Source organism: Salmo salar, chromosome ssa01 (genome assembly GCF_905237065.1).
Source record: "Salmo salar chromosome ssa01, Ssal_v3.1, whole genome shotgun sequence".
Classification (NCBI taxonomy): Eukaryota; Metazoa; Chordata; class Actinopteri; order Salmoniformes; family Salmonidae; genus Salmo; species Salmo salar.
In genome coordinates this window covers 167113168-167126845 of record NC_059442.1, presented here as the reverse complement: position 1 = coordinate 167126845, position 13678 = coordinate 167113168, and the positions used below count along the sequence as shown (strand labels likewise).

The following is a 13678-nucleotide window of genomic DNA, read 5'->3' as shown; positions in this document are numbered from 1 at the left end:
ACCAACAGAGCGCTGTTCGAGAGCTAAACACTTTCATAAAGGCAGCAGCTCCTCAAGGAAGGGAGGATGGTGCTGGACCATCTGACATCCAATTAAAAATCTTTAAAATAAAAACACAGGGTCTTATTAATAACCTTGAATATAGTTAATAGTTGCCATCTACTCAAATCATCTCTCATCATTCCATATTCTATCAGTTAATATATTTGGTTGTTTAAAAATCACAAGAAAGTTTACAGGTTGCAGGTAAATTGAATGGTAAATGAATACTTGAGGGTCCTCTTTCAGACAACTATAATTTCATTAACTCAGATAAAGTAAATCTGGACTACGGGAGCACCTTCGTTCACAGCCTTTCGAATACCAGACTGGCACCGTATGAAAGGGAAACCAGGCTAGGCTCCACCACAGGTATGCACCACTGCCACCCAGGAAACTCAACAGACATTTTTTGGGGCAGGTGGATTCCTTCCAAGTTACTCAAAGTATCAACTATGAATTTAATTTTGGATTGTAGCAAGGGAATGGGTGTATTTATGATTGGATTGTAGCAAGGGAATGGGTGTATTTATGATTGGATTGTAGCAAGGGAATGGGTGTATTTATGATTGGATTGTAGCAACCAGCTAAGGGGAAGTCGGCCTATGGTTGACCTCCAGGGGAGCTGAGTGCTTACAACCCCACTGGACCATAACAGGGAAACAAAAACAAGCCTGGTGTGACAGTGGCAAGGAAAGAAAACCTTGCCACTTTGTAGGGTAGCATGGAATTAATTCCAATTTCATCTGAGAATTTCCATTTAAGGCATTCAATTTAGGGTAGTGTGTGATGCTGGGACAGGATGCTGGGACATGGCATGGTAGTGCAAGGCAGATCACTATAGTACTCTAGTGGAACACAATTAGTAAATCATACAAACATATCCTGCCAGGTTCCATGGTTGATCGACAAATCATACTGACAAAATAATCACAACAGGTAGTCTAGCGGTTAAGAGCGTTTGGCCAGTAACTGAAAGGTCACTGGTTCGTATCCCGAGCCGGCAAGGTGGAAAAATCTGCCAATCTACTGTTGAGCGAAACAGTTAACCCACAACAACAACCTGTTCCCCAGGCGCCGATGATATGGACGCGGATAAAGGCAGCCCCCCCCCACACACACACACACCTCTCTGATTCACAGGGGCTGGGTTAAAATGTGGAAGACACATTTCAGTTGAATGCATTCATTTGTGCAACTGACTAGGTATCCCTCTTTTCTTACTAATAGCACAATACATGCAAAGTCAGACCATACTTGGCCTGGTCTTATCTCATAGAATCTCATCCATTAACTGGCACGAGCTCCTTAATGCCATTATGCAGCAGTGCTCAGGCTCGCGTGATACAAATAAGCTCTTTCACGGTGGTGGGAGTACAAACGCAAAATCACATCGCTTCATCATTCACGTGTTGTTGTCTGTGTCACACTGCTTTGCTTTATCTTGGCCAGGTCGCAGTTGTAAATGAGAACTTGTTCTCAACTAGCCTACCTGGTTAAATAGAAGGTGAAATCAAAAAAAATGTAAAATAAAAATTCAAAGCATGTACAATTCGACCATGAATAGTCATGGTCAGAGCAACATTATTCAGTCATTTCCCAGTAAAACATGTTGGCTTGGTTGCTTTCAAATACACTGAACAAAATTATAAAAGCACTGGTCCTATGTTTCATGAGCTGAAATAAACGCTTAAATCGCTCAAATTGTGTGCACAAATTTGTTTACGTCCCTGTTAGTGAGCATTTCTCCTTTGCCAAGATAATCCATCCACCTGACAGGTGTGGTATATCAAAAAACTGATTAAACAGCATGATCATTACACAGGTGCACCTTGTGCTGGGGACAATAAAAGGCCACTAAAATGTGCAGTTTTGTCACACAACACAATGCCACAGATGTCTCAAGTTGAGGGAGTGTGCACTTGGCATACTGACTGCAGGAATATCCACCAGAGATGTTACCAGAGAATTTAATGTTAATTTCTCTACCTTAAGCTGCCTCCAATGTCGTTTTAGAAAATTTGGCAGTACGTCCAACCGGCCACACAACTTCAGACCACGTGTATGGTGTCGTGTGGGCGAGCGGTTTGCTGATGTCAACGTTGTGAACAGTGCGCCCCATGTTGGCGTTATGGTATTGACAGGCATAAGCTACGGACAACAAAACAAATGCATTTTATAACTGGCAATTTGAATGCACAGAGATCCTGTCACGAGATCCTGAGGCCCATTGTTGTGCCATTCATCCAGCGACATCCCATCATGTTTCAGGATGATAATGCACAGCCCCATGTCGCAAGGATCTGTACACACTTCCTGGAAGCTGAAAATGACCAGTTCTTCCACGGCCTGCATATTCACCAGACATGTCAACAGATGCATGTGTGAAATCAATAGATTAGGGCCTAATGAATGTATTTAAATTGACTGATTTCCTTATATGAACTGTAACTCAGTAAAAGCTTTAACATTGTTGCATGTTACGTTTATATTTTTGTTCAGTTTAAATGCAACAAATGTGAGAGTTCAGGTGAGTAGGGTTACCAGGGGCTATTCCACTAGTGGCGAGTAGGGTTACCAGGGGCTATTCCACTAGTGGCGAGTAGGGTTACCAGGGGCTATTCCACTAGTGGCGAGTAGGGTTACCAGGGGCTATTCCACTAGTGGCGAGTAGGGTTACCTGGGGCTATTCCACTAGTGGCGAGTAGGTTTACCTGGGGCCATTCCACTAGTGGCGAGTAGGTTTACCAGGGGCCATTCCACTAGTGGTGAGGTGAGTAGGGGTACTCTGGGCTATTCCACTAGTGGCGAGTAGGGTTACCAGGGGCTATTCCACTAGTGGTGAGGTGAGTAGGGGTACTCTGGGCTATTCCACTAGTGGTGAGGTGAGTAGGGGTACTCTGGGCTATTCCACTAGTGGTGAGGTGAGTAGGGGTACTCTGGGCTATTCCACTAGTGGTGAGGTGAGTAGGGGTACTCTGGGCTATTCCACTAGTGGTGAGGTGAGTAGGGGTACTCTGGGCTATTCCACTAGTGGTGAGGTGAGTAGGGGTACTCTGGGCTATTCCACTAGTGGTGAGGTGAGTAGGGGTACTCTGGGCTATTCCACTAGTGGTGAGGTGAGTAGGGGTACTCTGGGCTATTCCACTAGTGGTGAGGTGAGTAGGGGTACTCTGGGCTATTCCACTAGTGGTGAGGTGAGTAGGGGTACTCTGGGCTATTCCACTAGTGGTGAGGTGAGTAGGGGTACTCTGGGCTATTCCACTAGTGGTGAGGTGAGTAGGGGTACTCTGGGCTATTCCACTAGTGGTGAGGTGAGTAGGGGTACTCTGGGCTATTCCACTAGTGGTGAGGTGAGTAGGGGTACTCTGGGCTATTCCACTAGTGGTGAGGTGAGTAGGGGTACTCTGGGCTATTCCACTAGTGGTGAGGTGAGTAGGGGTACTCTGGGCTATTCCACTAGTGGTGAGGTGAGTAGGGGTACTCTGGGCTATTCCACTAGTGGTGAGGTGAGTAGGGGTACTCTGGGCTATTCCACTAGTGGTGAGGTGAGTAGGGGTACTCTGGGCTATTCCACTAGTGGTGAGGTGAGTAGGGGTAGCCGGGCTATTCCACTAGTGGTGAGGTGAGTAGGGGTAGCCGGGCTATTCCACTAGTGGTGAGGTGAGTAGGGGTAGCCGGGCTATTCCACTAGTGGTGAGGTGAGTAGGGGTACTCTGGGCTATTCCACTAGTGGTGAGGTGAGTAGGGGTACTCTGGGCTATTCCACTAGTGGTGAGGTGAGTAGGGGTACTCTGGGCTATTCCACTAGTGGTGAGGTGAGTAGGGGTACTCTGGGCTATTCCACTAGTGGTGAGGTGAGTAGGGGTACTCTGGGCTATTCCACTAGTGGTGAGGTGAGTAGGGGTACTCTGGGCTATTCCACTAGTGGTGAGGTGAGTAGGGGTACTCTGGGCTATTCCACTAGTGGTGAGGTGAGTAGGGGTACTCTGGGCTATTCCACTAGTGGTGAGGTGAGTAGGGGTACTCTGGGCTATTCCACTAGTGGTGAGGTGAGTAGGGGTACTCTGGGCTATTCCACTAGTGGTGAGGTGAGTAGGGGTACTCTGGGCTATTCCACTAGTGGTGAGGTGAGTAGGGGTACTCTGGGCTATTCCACTAGTGGTGAGGTGAGTAGGGGTACTCTGGGCTATTCCACTAGTGGTGAGGTGAGTAGGGGTAGCCGGGCTATTCCACTAGTGGTGAGGTGAGTAGGGGTAGCCGGGCTATTCCACTAGTGGTGAGGTGAGTAGGGGTACTCTGGGCTATTCCACTAGTGGTGAGGTGAGTAGGGGTACTCTGGGCTATTCCACTAGTGGTGAGGTGAGTAGGGGTACTCTGGGCTATTCCACTAGTGGTGAGGTGAGTAGGGGTAGCCAGGCTATTCCACTAGTGGTGAGGTGAGTAGGGGTAGCCGGGCTATTCCACTAGTGGTGAGGTGAGTAGGGGTAGCCAGGCTATTCCACTAGTGGTGAGGTGAGTAGGGGTAGCCGGGCTATTCCACTAGTGGTGAGGTGAGTAGGGGTAGCCGGGCTATTCCACTAGTGGTGAGGTGAGTAGGGGTAGCCAGGCTATTCCACTAGTGGTGAGGTGAGTAGGGGTACTCTGGGCTATTCCACTAGTGGTGAGGTGAGTAGGGGTACTCTGGGCTATTCCACTAGTGGTGAGGTGAGTAGGGGTACTCTGGGCTATTCCACTAGTGGTGAGGTGAGTAGGGGTAGCCAGGCTATTCCACTAGTGGTGAGGTGAGTAGGGGTAGCCAGGCTATTCCACTAGTGGTGAGGTGAGTAGGGGTAGCCAGGCTATTCCACTAGTGGTGAGGTGAGTAGGGTTACTCTGGGCTATTCCACTAGTGGTGAGGTGAGTAGGGGTAGCCGGGCTATTCCACTAGTGGTGAGGTGAGTAGGGGTAGCCGGGCTATTCCACTAGTGGTGAGGTGAGTAGGGGTAGCCGGGCTATTCCTCTAGTGGTGAGGTGAGTAGGGGTACTCTGGGCTATTCCACTAGTGGTGAGGTGAGTAGGGGTACTCTGGGCTATTCCACTAGTGGTGAGGTGAGTAGGGGTAGCCGGGCTATTCCACTAGTGGTGAGTAGGGGTAGCCGGGCTATTCCACTAGTGGTGAGGTGAGTAGGGGTAGCCAGGCTATTTCACTAGTGGTGAGGTGAGTAGGGGTAGCCAGGCTATTCCACTAGTGGTGAGGTGAGTAGGGTTACTCTGGGCTATTCCACTAGTGGTGAGTAGGGGTAGCCAGGCTATTCCACTAGTGGTGAGGTGAGTAGGGGTAGCCAGGCTATTCCACTAGTGGTGAGGTGAGTAGGGGTAGCCAGGCTATTCCTCTAGTGGTGAGGTGAGTAGGGGTAGCCAGGCTATTCCACTAGTGGTGAGGTGAGTAGGGGTAGCCAGGCTATTCCACTAGTGGTGAGGTGAGTAGGGGTAGCCAGGCTATTCCACTAGTGGTGAGGTGAGTAGGGGTAGCCAGGCTATTCCACTAGTGGTGAGGTGAGTAGGGGTACTCTGGGCTATTCCACTAGTGGTGAGGTGAGTAGGGGTACTCTGGGCTATTCCACTAGTGGTGAGGTGAGTAGGGGTACTCTGGGCTATTCCTCTAGTGGTGAGGTGAGTAGGGGTAGCCAGGCTATTCCACTAGTGGTGAGGTGAGTAGGGGTACTCTGGGCTATTCCACTAGTGGTGAGGTGAGTAGGGGTACTCTGGGCTATTCCTCTAGTGGTGAGGTGAGTAGGGGTAGCCAGGCTATTCCACTAGTGGTGAGGTGAGTAGGGTTACTCTGGGCTATTCCACTAGTGGTGAGGTGAGTAGGGGTAGCCAGGCTATTCCACTAGTGGTGAGGTGAGTAGGGGTAGCCAGGCTATTCCACTAGTGGTGAGGTGAGTAGGGGTAGCCAGGCTATTCCACTAGTGGTGAGGTGAGTAGGGGTACTCTGGGCTATTCCACTAGTGGTGAGGTGAGTAGGGTTACTCTGGGCTATTCCACTAGTGGTGAGGTGAGTAGGGGTAGCCAGGCTATTCCACTAGTGGTGAGGTGAGTAGGGGTAGCCAGGCTATTCCACTAGTGGTGAGGTGAGTAGGGGTAGCCAGGCTATTCCACTAGTGGTGAGGTGAGTAGGGGTAGCCGGGCTATTCCACTAGTGGTGAGGTGAGTAGGGGTAGCCAGGCTATTCCACTAGTGGTGAGGTGAGTAGGGGTAGCCAGGCTATTCCACTAGTGGTGAGGTGAGTAGGGGTAGCCAGGCTATTCCACTAGTGGTGAGGTGAGTAGAGGTAGCCAGGCTATTCCACTAGTGGTGAGGTGAGTAGGGGTAGCCAGGCTATTCCACTAGTGGTGAGGTGAGTAGGGGTAGCCAGGCTATTCCACTAGTGGTGAGGTGAGTAGGGGTAGCCAGGCTATTCCTCTAGTGGTGAGGTGAGTAGGGGTAGCCAGGCTATTCCTCTAGTGGTGAGGTGAGTAGGGGTAGCCAGGCTATTCCACTAGTGGTGAGGTGAGTAGGGGTAGCCAGGCTATTCCACTAGTGGTGAGGTGAGTAGGGGTAGCCAGGCTATTCCACTAGTGGTGAGGTGAGTAGGGGTAGCCAGGCTATTCCTCTAGTGGTGAGGTGAGTAGGGGTAGCCAGGCTATGGTCCAGCAGAAGGCTCCAGAAACAACGTTCAATATGGACCCATAAAACTCAACTTGATCAACATGGTTTTAAAGATTTGCTGCATGATAATAAATTGAGAACAGATTGCGCACTTAGCCCATTAGAATAATAGGGGCAGCCAAATGTTGCCTAGGTAGGGTAGTCTAGTATAAAATGTAATTATAAAAATGGCTGTTGGTAATATATTTTTATACTTACTGCTTAATTAAAAAAAGGGACAATCAGAGGTTGAATAAAATAAAGCGCTGCCTACTCACTACCACTTCCTGTAAAATAAAATTAAATTTAAAAAAAAAAATCAGATGGAGGGGGCTGGAGAAATGTAATTACTCAAATTCATAGACAGAGCTATGGATGCAAGGACTGACCATCCATGATATCTAAATGATAGTTTTAACCATGTTGAGGCTATATAGTGTTTGTTTACATTGTTTACAAACACTGTTGTAAAACAAGCTTACATGTTGGGTTCTGATGGGGTACAACAGTTTAAGTTCATGAGGCCTAAAGTCATATTCTTCAATAGTCAATGGGTAGATATCATTCATTTGTAAGTCAAAGTTATATGTTGTAAGTGCTGATGTAGCAACCCTCTAACAAGGCTGCCGGGAAAGTGCAGAAAGGGTTACAGAATTACTGGTTCATACATAAATGAATACACTTGATAAAATTAGTAGCATGAACAGATGAATCTTTACGCTGCATTGCCAATTGTAGCCTACACGGTAGACAGTAGAGACACTGTTGACACATTCAATGTTATCAAAATAGGCCAAATAAATCTCGTTAACAAAAGTCACGAGGACAATGCAGAGTGTCGCATAGACCTAGCCCAGATTTGTATGCGTACGAGACGGACAAATGTACACCCACTTTCTGGTTCAGATCACCTTTACCCTGTACAAGCGCTCGTCATGACGCAAACATTCTATGCCACGGCGTTCATGATAGTCGATAGAGCACAGAAGAAAAAAAATGTTTTTAATTATAGGATACACGCTCGAAATAAAATGAAAAACAAAAATGCAGTAGCCTAGGTGTTGCTTACCTCTACAAATACGAGGGTCAGTCCCTCGCTGTTGCGTCTCACTGCTGTATCAACTGGGTAACATAAACGAAAATAAAACTCCAACCACCAAATCACAATCCAATCTTTGTAGTAGGCCTATCGTATGCAGGGCTAAACTACACCGCAACCAATATTCCTCCAAATGTGAGTAAATACCCAAGGTCGCAGCGCTTCAGCCGGAGGACGTGGAAATTCTAATTGAAAACATCTGATGAAGGCATACAAACATGGCAGTGATATAGATGTAAGAAACGTCATCCACGCGCATGAAAGGAAAAAGCCATAACGACGACAGCAGGAAGTGTCAGGTAGGCGCACTTAACCTGACCGCTCAGACTAGTTTTCTGCCAGCAGCACAAATGATGACGTCACGTGTATATGGTAATGAGAAAAACCTTCAAAAATAAAAGTCTGCATTTCAAAACTTTGCAATATGGATAACTCATTCAAAAGATATATATTCAATGGCCACTTTTATTGTGCCAACAAGAAAATACAATAAGTCATTTATGAAAACAAATACAAAATATTGTTTTATAAAAACATAAAAACTTTTCTAGCTCTTAGCTAAAGTGAGGTGGGAAATACTAAGTAGGGTCTTTACATTCTGCCCCCACATACTCTGTAATAGACTGTACATAGAATACATATCGGCTTGTAGAGAGAACAAAACACCGTAACACTTGTTTTTGTTGCTTCCAATGTGAAATAAAATGCTATTCCATACTAGACTTCCATTCACTCTTGCCTTGCCCTGATGAAAGAGCCAAGTACCAATTATTACCTATTGATTAGTTGAGAAGCCAACCGCTTCAAAGAAACAATGATGTACTGGCATACCTGTTAACGACCGGTTAGTGGAGTTAATTGAGGTAATTTATACATGTGGGTAGAGTTAGTACAGTAGCTTATTCGTAGATAATATTAGAAGTTCTCATTGATTTACTCGCTAAAGTAGTATTATAAGAAGGGAATATTTTATCACAATCACATGTAAGAGTATGTTTTATATGAGTTATCAGAGAGAAAAATACTACCTAATACATGTTTAAACTCCACAGAAAATGCCTTTGTAAGCAAAGATTATACTGTGTCCTAATAGCCTGGTTAATATTCATTACGTTTAACTTGTAAATAAATTCAATTTTAGTTTTGATAAAAAAAGTTTTGCTTCATGTTTTTTGAGTTGAGTGTGTATTGATTTCAGGACGATGGATAGTACCTGGTCATTATTTTATTTTAGTTGAGTGTGTATTGATTTCAGGACCATGGATAGTACCTGGTCATTATTTTATTTTAGTTGGGTGTGTATTGATTTCAGGACCATGGATAGTACCTGGTCATTATTTTTATTTTAGTTGAGTGTGTATTGATTTCAGGACCATGGATAGTACCTGGTCATTATTTTATTTTAGTTGAGTGTGTATTGATTTCAGGACCATGGATAGTACCTGGACATTATTTTATTTTAGTTGAGTGTGTATTGATTTCAGGACCATGGATAGTACCTGGTCATTATTTTTATTTTAGTTGAGTGTGTATTGATTTCAGGACCATGGATAGTACCTGGTCATTATTTTATTTTAGTTGAGTGTGTATTGATTTCAGGACCATGGATAGTACCTGGACATTATTTTATTTTAGTTGAGTGTGTATTGATTTCAGGACCATGGATAGTACCTGGTCATTATTTTTATTTTAGTTGAGTGTGTATTGATTTCAGGACCATGGATAGTACCTGGTCATTATTTTATTTTAGTTGAGTGTGTATTGATTTCAGGACCATGGATAGTACCTGGTCATTATTTTATTTTAGTTGGGTGTGTATTGATTTCAGGACCATGGATAGTACCAGGTCATTATTTTATTTTAGTTGAGTGTGTATTGATTTCAGGATCAGGGATAGTACCTGGTCATTATTTTATTTTAGTTGAGTGTGTATTGATTTCAGGACCATGGATAGTACCTGGTCATTATTTTATTTTAGTTGAGTGTGTATTGATTTCAGGACCATGGATAGTACCTGGTCATTATTTTATTTTAGTTGAGTGTGTATTGATTTCAGGACCATGGATAGTACCTGGTCATTATTTTATTTTAGTTGAGTGTGTATTGATTTCAGGACCATGGATAGTACCAGGTCATTATTTTATTTGAGTTGGGTGTGTATTGATTTCAGGACCATGGATAGTACCAGGTCATTATTTTATTTTAGTTGAGTGTGTATTGATTTCAGGACCATGGATAGTACCAGGTCATTTAAAGCTATGTTGCTGTATATGTACGACACTGTCCCCCTTCAAAACTAACTATATCTGGTTAGTAGAGACCCTACTGAGTATTTCCCATCCCACTTTAGCTGAGACAGGTAGAAAAGTTCTCCCTACAAGCCAATAAGAATCCCATATACCGTGTATTGCGTTCCAGTGAATGGAGTGGGTGGGGTAACGAGTCACCAACATTCTATATTAAACCCATTGCACAGCACAATACACAAGACACCAATTTAAGTTTTGCAGACTCTATTGAGTAATTCCAATAACATGTATTTTGTATTTTTTTTCAAAGTTTATTTCTTTCAATATAGCCTACACAATAGCTTTCAACATACCCATATTTGTGTAAACATCAAATTATTATTATTATTATTATTATTATTATTATTTTGTGGTTGCAATGCTGTGAAAAACAGTTGTACAGCACTAAAGTGCTAAAAAAAACGATATTCCCAAAGTTTATTAGGTTTTTGCAGGGGGACTCTTATTTTTAAGAAAATAAATATGCGATCACGCTGCCAACATAGTATCCTGCTGCTAGGAGAACGGTAATGATACGGATAGGTGCATTGCCTAATCAGCAGTTCGAATCCACATGAAGCCCCGCCTTCATGTAATGACAAACCAATCAGTAGGTTAACAGACTGGGTCTTATGCAAATAGCCTGAAGATGCGCAGGTGCATTCGGGTCATTTCATCATCTTCGTTTCAGATAACGCGCCAGTGCCACAGAGATTGAACCTTATCCGACAATTCATTTGTGTAGTCAAGTAGTTTGAAAATCTGTGGCTACTGCAATAACAGCATTAACATATACACTATGACCATACCATCAGTGTCACTATTAGCCAACATTCTATAATGCAATTTACAAACCATTCAAATACTATTTAGGGTATTTCAATTACTTTAAAAATTTGAAGTAACTATTTGGATATTTTTTATTTGAAAATACAAGTATTTGAATATTGGAATGTATTTGGAAATACACTTAGAAAGTCTTGGCATTCATTTGAAAAAAATAAATTCATCCATGTATTTGTACCCAGGTCTGTTTGGTCCTAGGGGTATTTGAACCCAGGTCTGTTTGGTCCTAGGGGTATTTGAATCTAGGTCTGTTTGGTCCTAGGGGTATTTGAAACCAGGTCTGTTTGGTCCTAGGGGTATTTGAGATATATTTGAATCTAGGTCTGTTTGGTCCTAGGGGTATTTGAGATGTATTTGAATCCAGGTCTGTTTGGTCCTAGGGGTATTTGAACCCAGGTTTGTTTGGTTCTTGGGGTATTTGAGATGTATTTGTACCCAGGTCTGTTTGGTTAGGGGTATTTCAAATTGTTTATTTGGAAATAAGTATTTGAAAACAGCCAGGTCTGTTTGGTCCTAGGGATATTTGAACGAGAGTCTGTTTGGTCCTAGAGGTATTTGAACCCAGGTCTGTTTGGTCCTTGGGGTATTTGAGATGTATTTGTACCCAGGTCTGTTTGGTCCTAGGGGTATTTGAACCCAGGTCTGTTTGGTCCTAGGGGTATTTGAACCAGGGTCTGTTTGGTCCTAGGGGTATTTGAGATGCATTTGTACCCAGGCCTCTTTGGTCCTAGGGGTATTTGAGATATATACTGCTCAAAAAAATAAAGGGAACACTTAAACAACACATCCTAGATCTGAATGAAAGAAATAATCTTATTAAATACTTTTTTCTTTACATAGTTGAATGTGCTGACAACAAAATTACACAAAAATAATCAATGGAAATCCAATTTATCAACCCATGGAGGTCTGGATTTGGAGTCACACTCAAAATTAAAGTGGAAAACCACACTACAGGCTGATCCAACTTTGATGTAATGTCCTTAAAACAAGTCAAAATGAGGCTCAGTAGTGTGTGTGGCCTCCACGTGCCTGTATGACCTCCCTACAACGCCTGGGCATGCTCCTGATGAGGTGGCGGATGGTCTCCTGAGGGATCTCCTTCCAGACCTGGACTAAAGCATCCGCCAACTCCTGGACAGTCTGTGGTGCGTGGCGTGATGGAGCGAGACATGATGTCCCAGATGTGCTCAATTGGATTCAGGTCTGGGGAACGGGCGGGCCAGTCCATAGCATCAATGCCTTCCTCTTGCAGGAACTGCTGACACACTCCAGCCACATGAGGTCTAGCATTGTCTTGCATTAGGAGGAACCCAGGGCCAACCGCACCGGCATATGGTCTCACAAGGGGTCTGAGGATCTCATCTCGGTACCTAATGGCAGTCAGGCTACCTCTGGCGAGCACATGGAGGGCTGTGCGGCCCCCCAAAGAAATGCCACCCCACACCATGACTGACCCACCGCCAAACCGGTCATGCTGGAGGATGTTGCAGGCAGCAGAACGTTCTCCACGGCGTCTCCAGACTCTGTCACGTCTGTCACGTGCTCAGTGTGAACCTGCTTTCATCTGTGAAGAGCACAGGGCGCCAGTGGCGAATTTGCCAATCTTGGTGTTCTCTGGCAAATGCCAAACGTCCTGCACGGTGTTGGGCTGTAAGCACAACCCCCACCTGTGGACGTCGGGCCCTCATACCACCCTCATGGAGTCTGTTTCTGACCGTTTGAGCAGACACATGCACATTTGTGGCCTGCTGGAGGTCATTTTGCAGGGCTCTGGCAGTGCTCCTCCTCTTGCACAAAGGCGGAGGTAGCGGTCCTGCTGCTGGGTTGTTGCCCTCCTACGGCCTCCTCCACGTCTCCTGATGTACTGGCCTGTCTCCTGGTAGCGCCTCCATGCTCTGGACACTACGCTGACAGACACAGCAAACCTTCTTGCCACAGCTCGCATTGATGTGCCATCCTGGATGAGCTGCACTACCTGAGCCACTTGTGTGGGTTGTAGACTCCGTCTCATTCTACCACTAGAGTGAAAGCACCTCCAGCATTCAAAAGTGACCAAAACATCAGCCAGGAAGCATAGGAACTGAGAAGTGGTCTGTGGTCCCCACCTGTAGAACCACTCCTTTATTGGGGGTGTCTTGCTAATTGCCTATAATTTCCATCTGTTGTCCATTCCATTTGCACAACAGCATGTGAAATTTATTGTCAATCAGTGTTGCTTCCTAAGTGGACAGTTTGATTTCACAGAAGTGTGATTGACTTGGAGTTACATTGTGTTGTTTAAGTGTTCCCTTTATTTTTTTGAGCAGTGTATTTGAATCTAGGTCTGTTTGGTCCTTGGGGTATTTGAACCCAGGTCTGTTTGGTCCTTGGGGTATTTGAACCCAGGTCTGTTTGGTCCTTGGGGTATTTGAGATGTATTTGTACCCAGGTCTGTTTGGTCCTTGGGGTATTTGAACCCAGGTCTGTTTGGTCCTTGGGGTATTTGAGATGTATTTGAACCCAGGTCTGTTTGGTCCTAGGGGTATTTGAGATATATTTGAATCTAGGTCTGTTTGGTCCTAGGGGTATTTGAGATGTATTTGAATCCAGGTCTGTTTGGTCCTAGGGGTATTTGAACCCAGGTCTGTTTGGTCCTTGGGGTATTTGAACTCAGGTCTGTTTGGTCCTTGGGGTATTTGAGATGTATTTGAATCCAGGTCTGTTTGGTCCCAGAGGTATTTGAATCCAGGTC

General features: G+C 44.9%; 1 protein-coding gene across 2 annotated transcripts in view; it reads right to left on the bottom strand.

Annotated features, from left to right (window-relative positions):
• Positions 1-8142, bottom strand: part of LOC106572010 (ras-specific guanine nucleotide-releasing factor RalGPS1) — a 278753-nt gene extending 270611 nt beyond the window's left edge. For both annotated transcript variants that reach the window (XM_014145707.2, XM_014145728.2), the window contains exon 1: positions 7781-8142. The gene's annotated coding sequence lies outside the window, so the exon portion shown is untranslated. The remainder of the gene's footprint in view (positions 1-7780) is intronic.
• Between the last annotated feature and the right edge of the window lie 5536 nt (positions 8143-13678).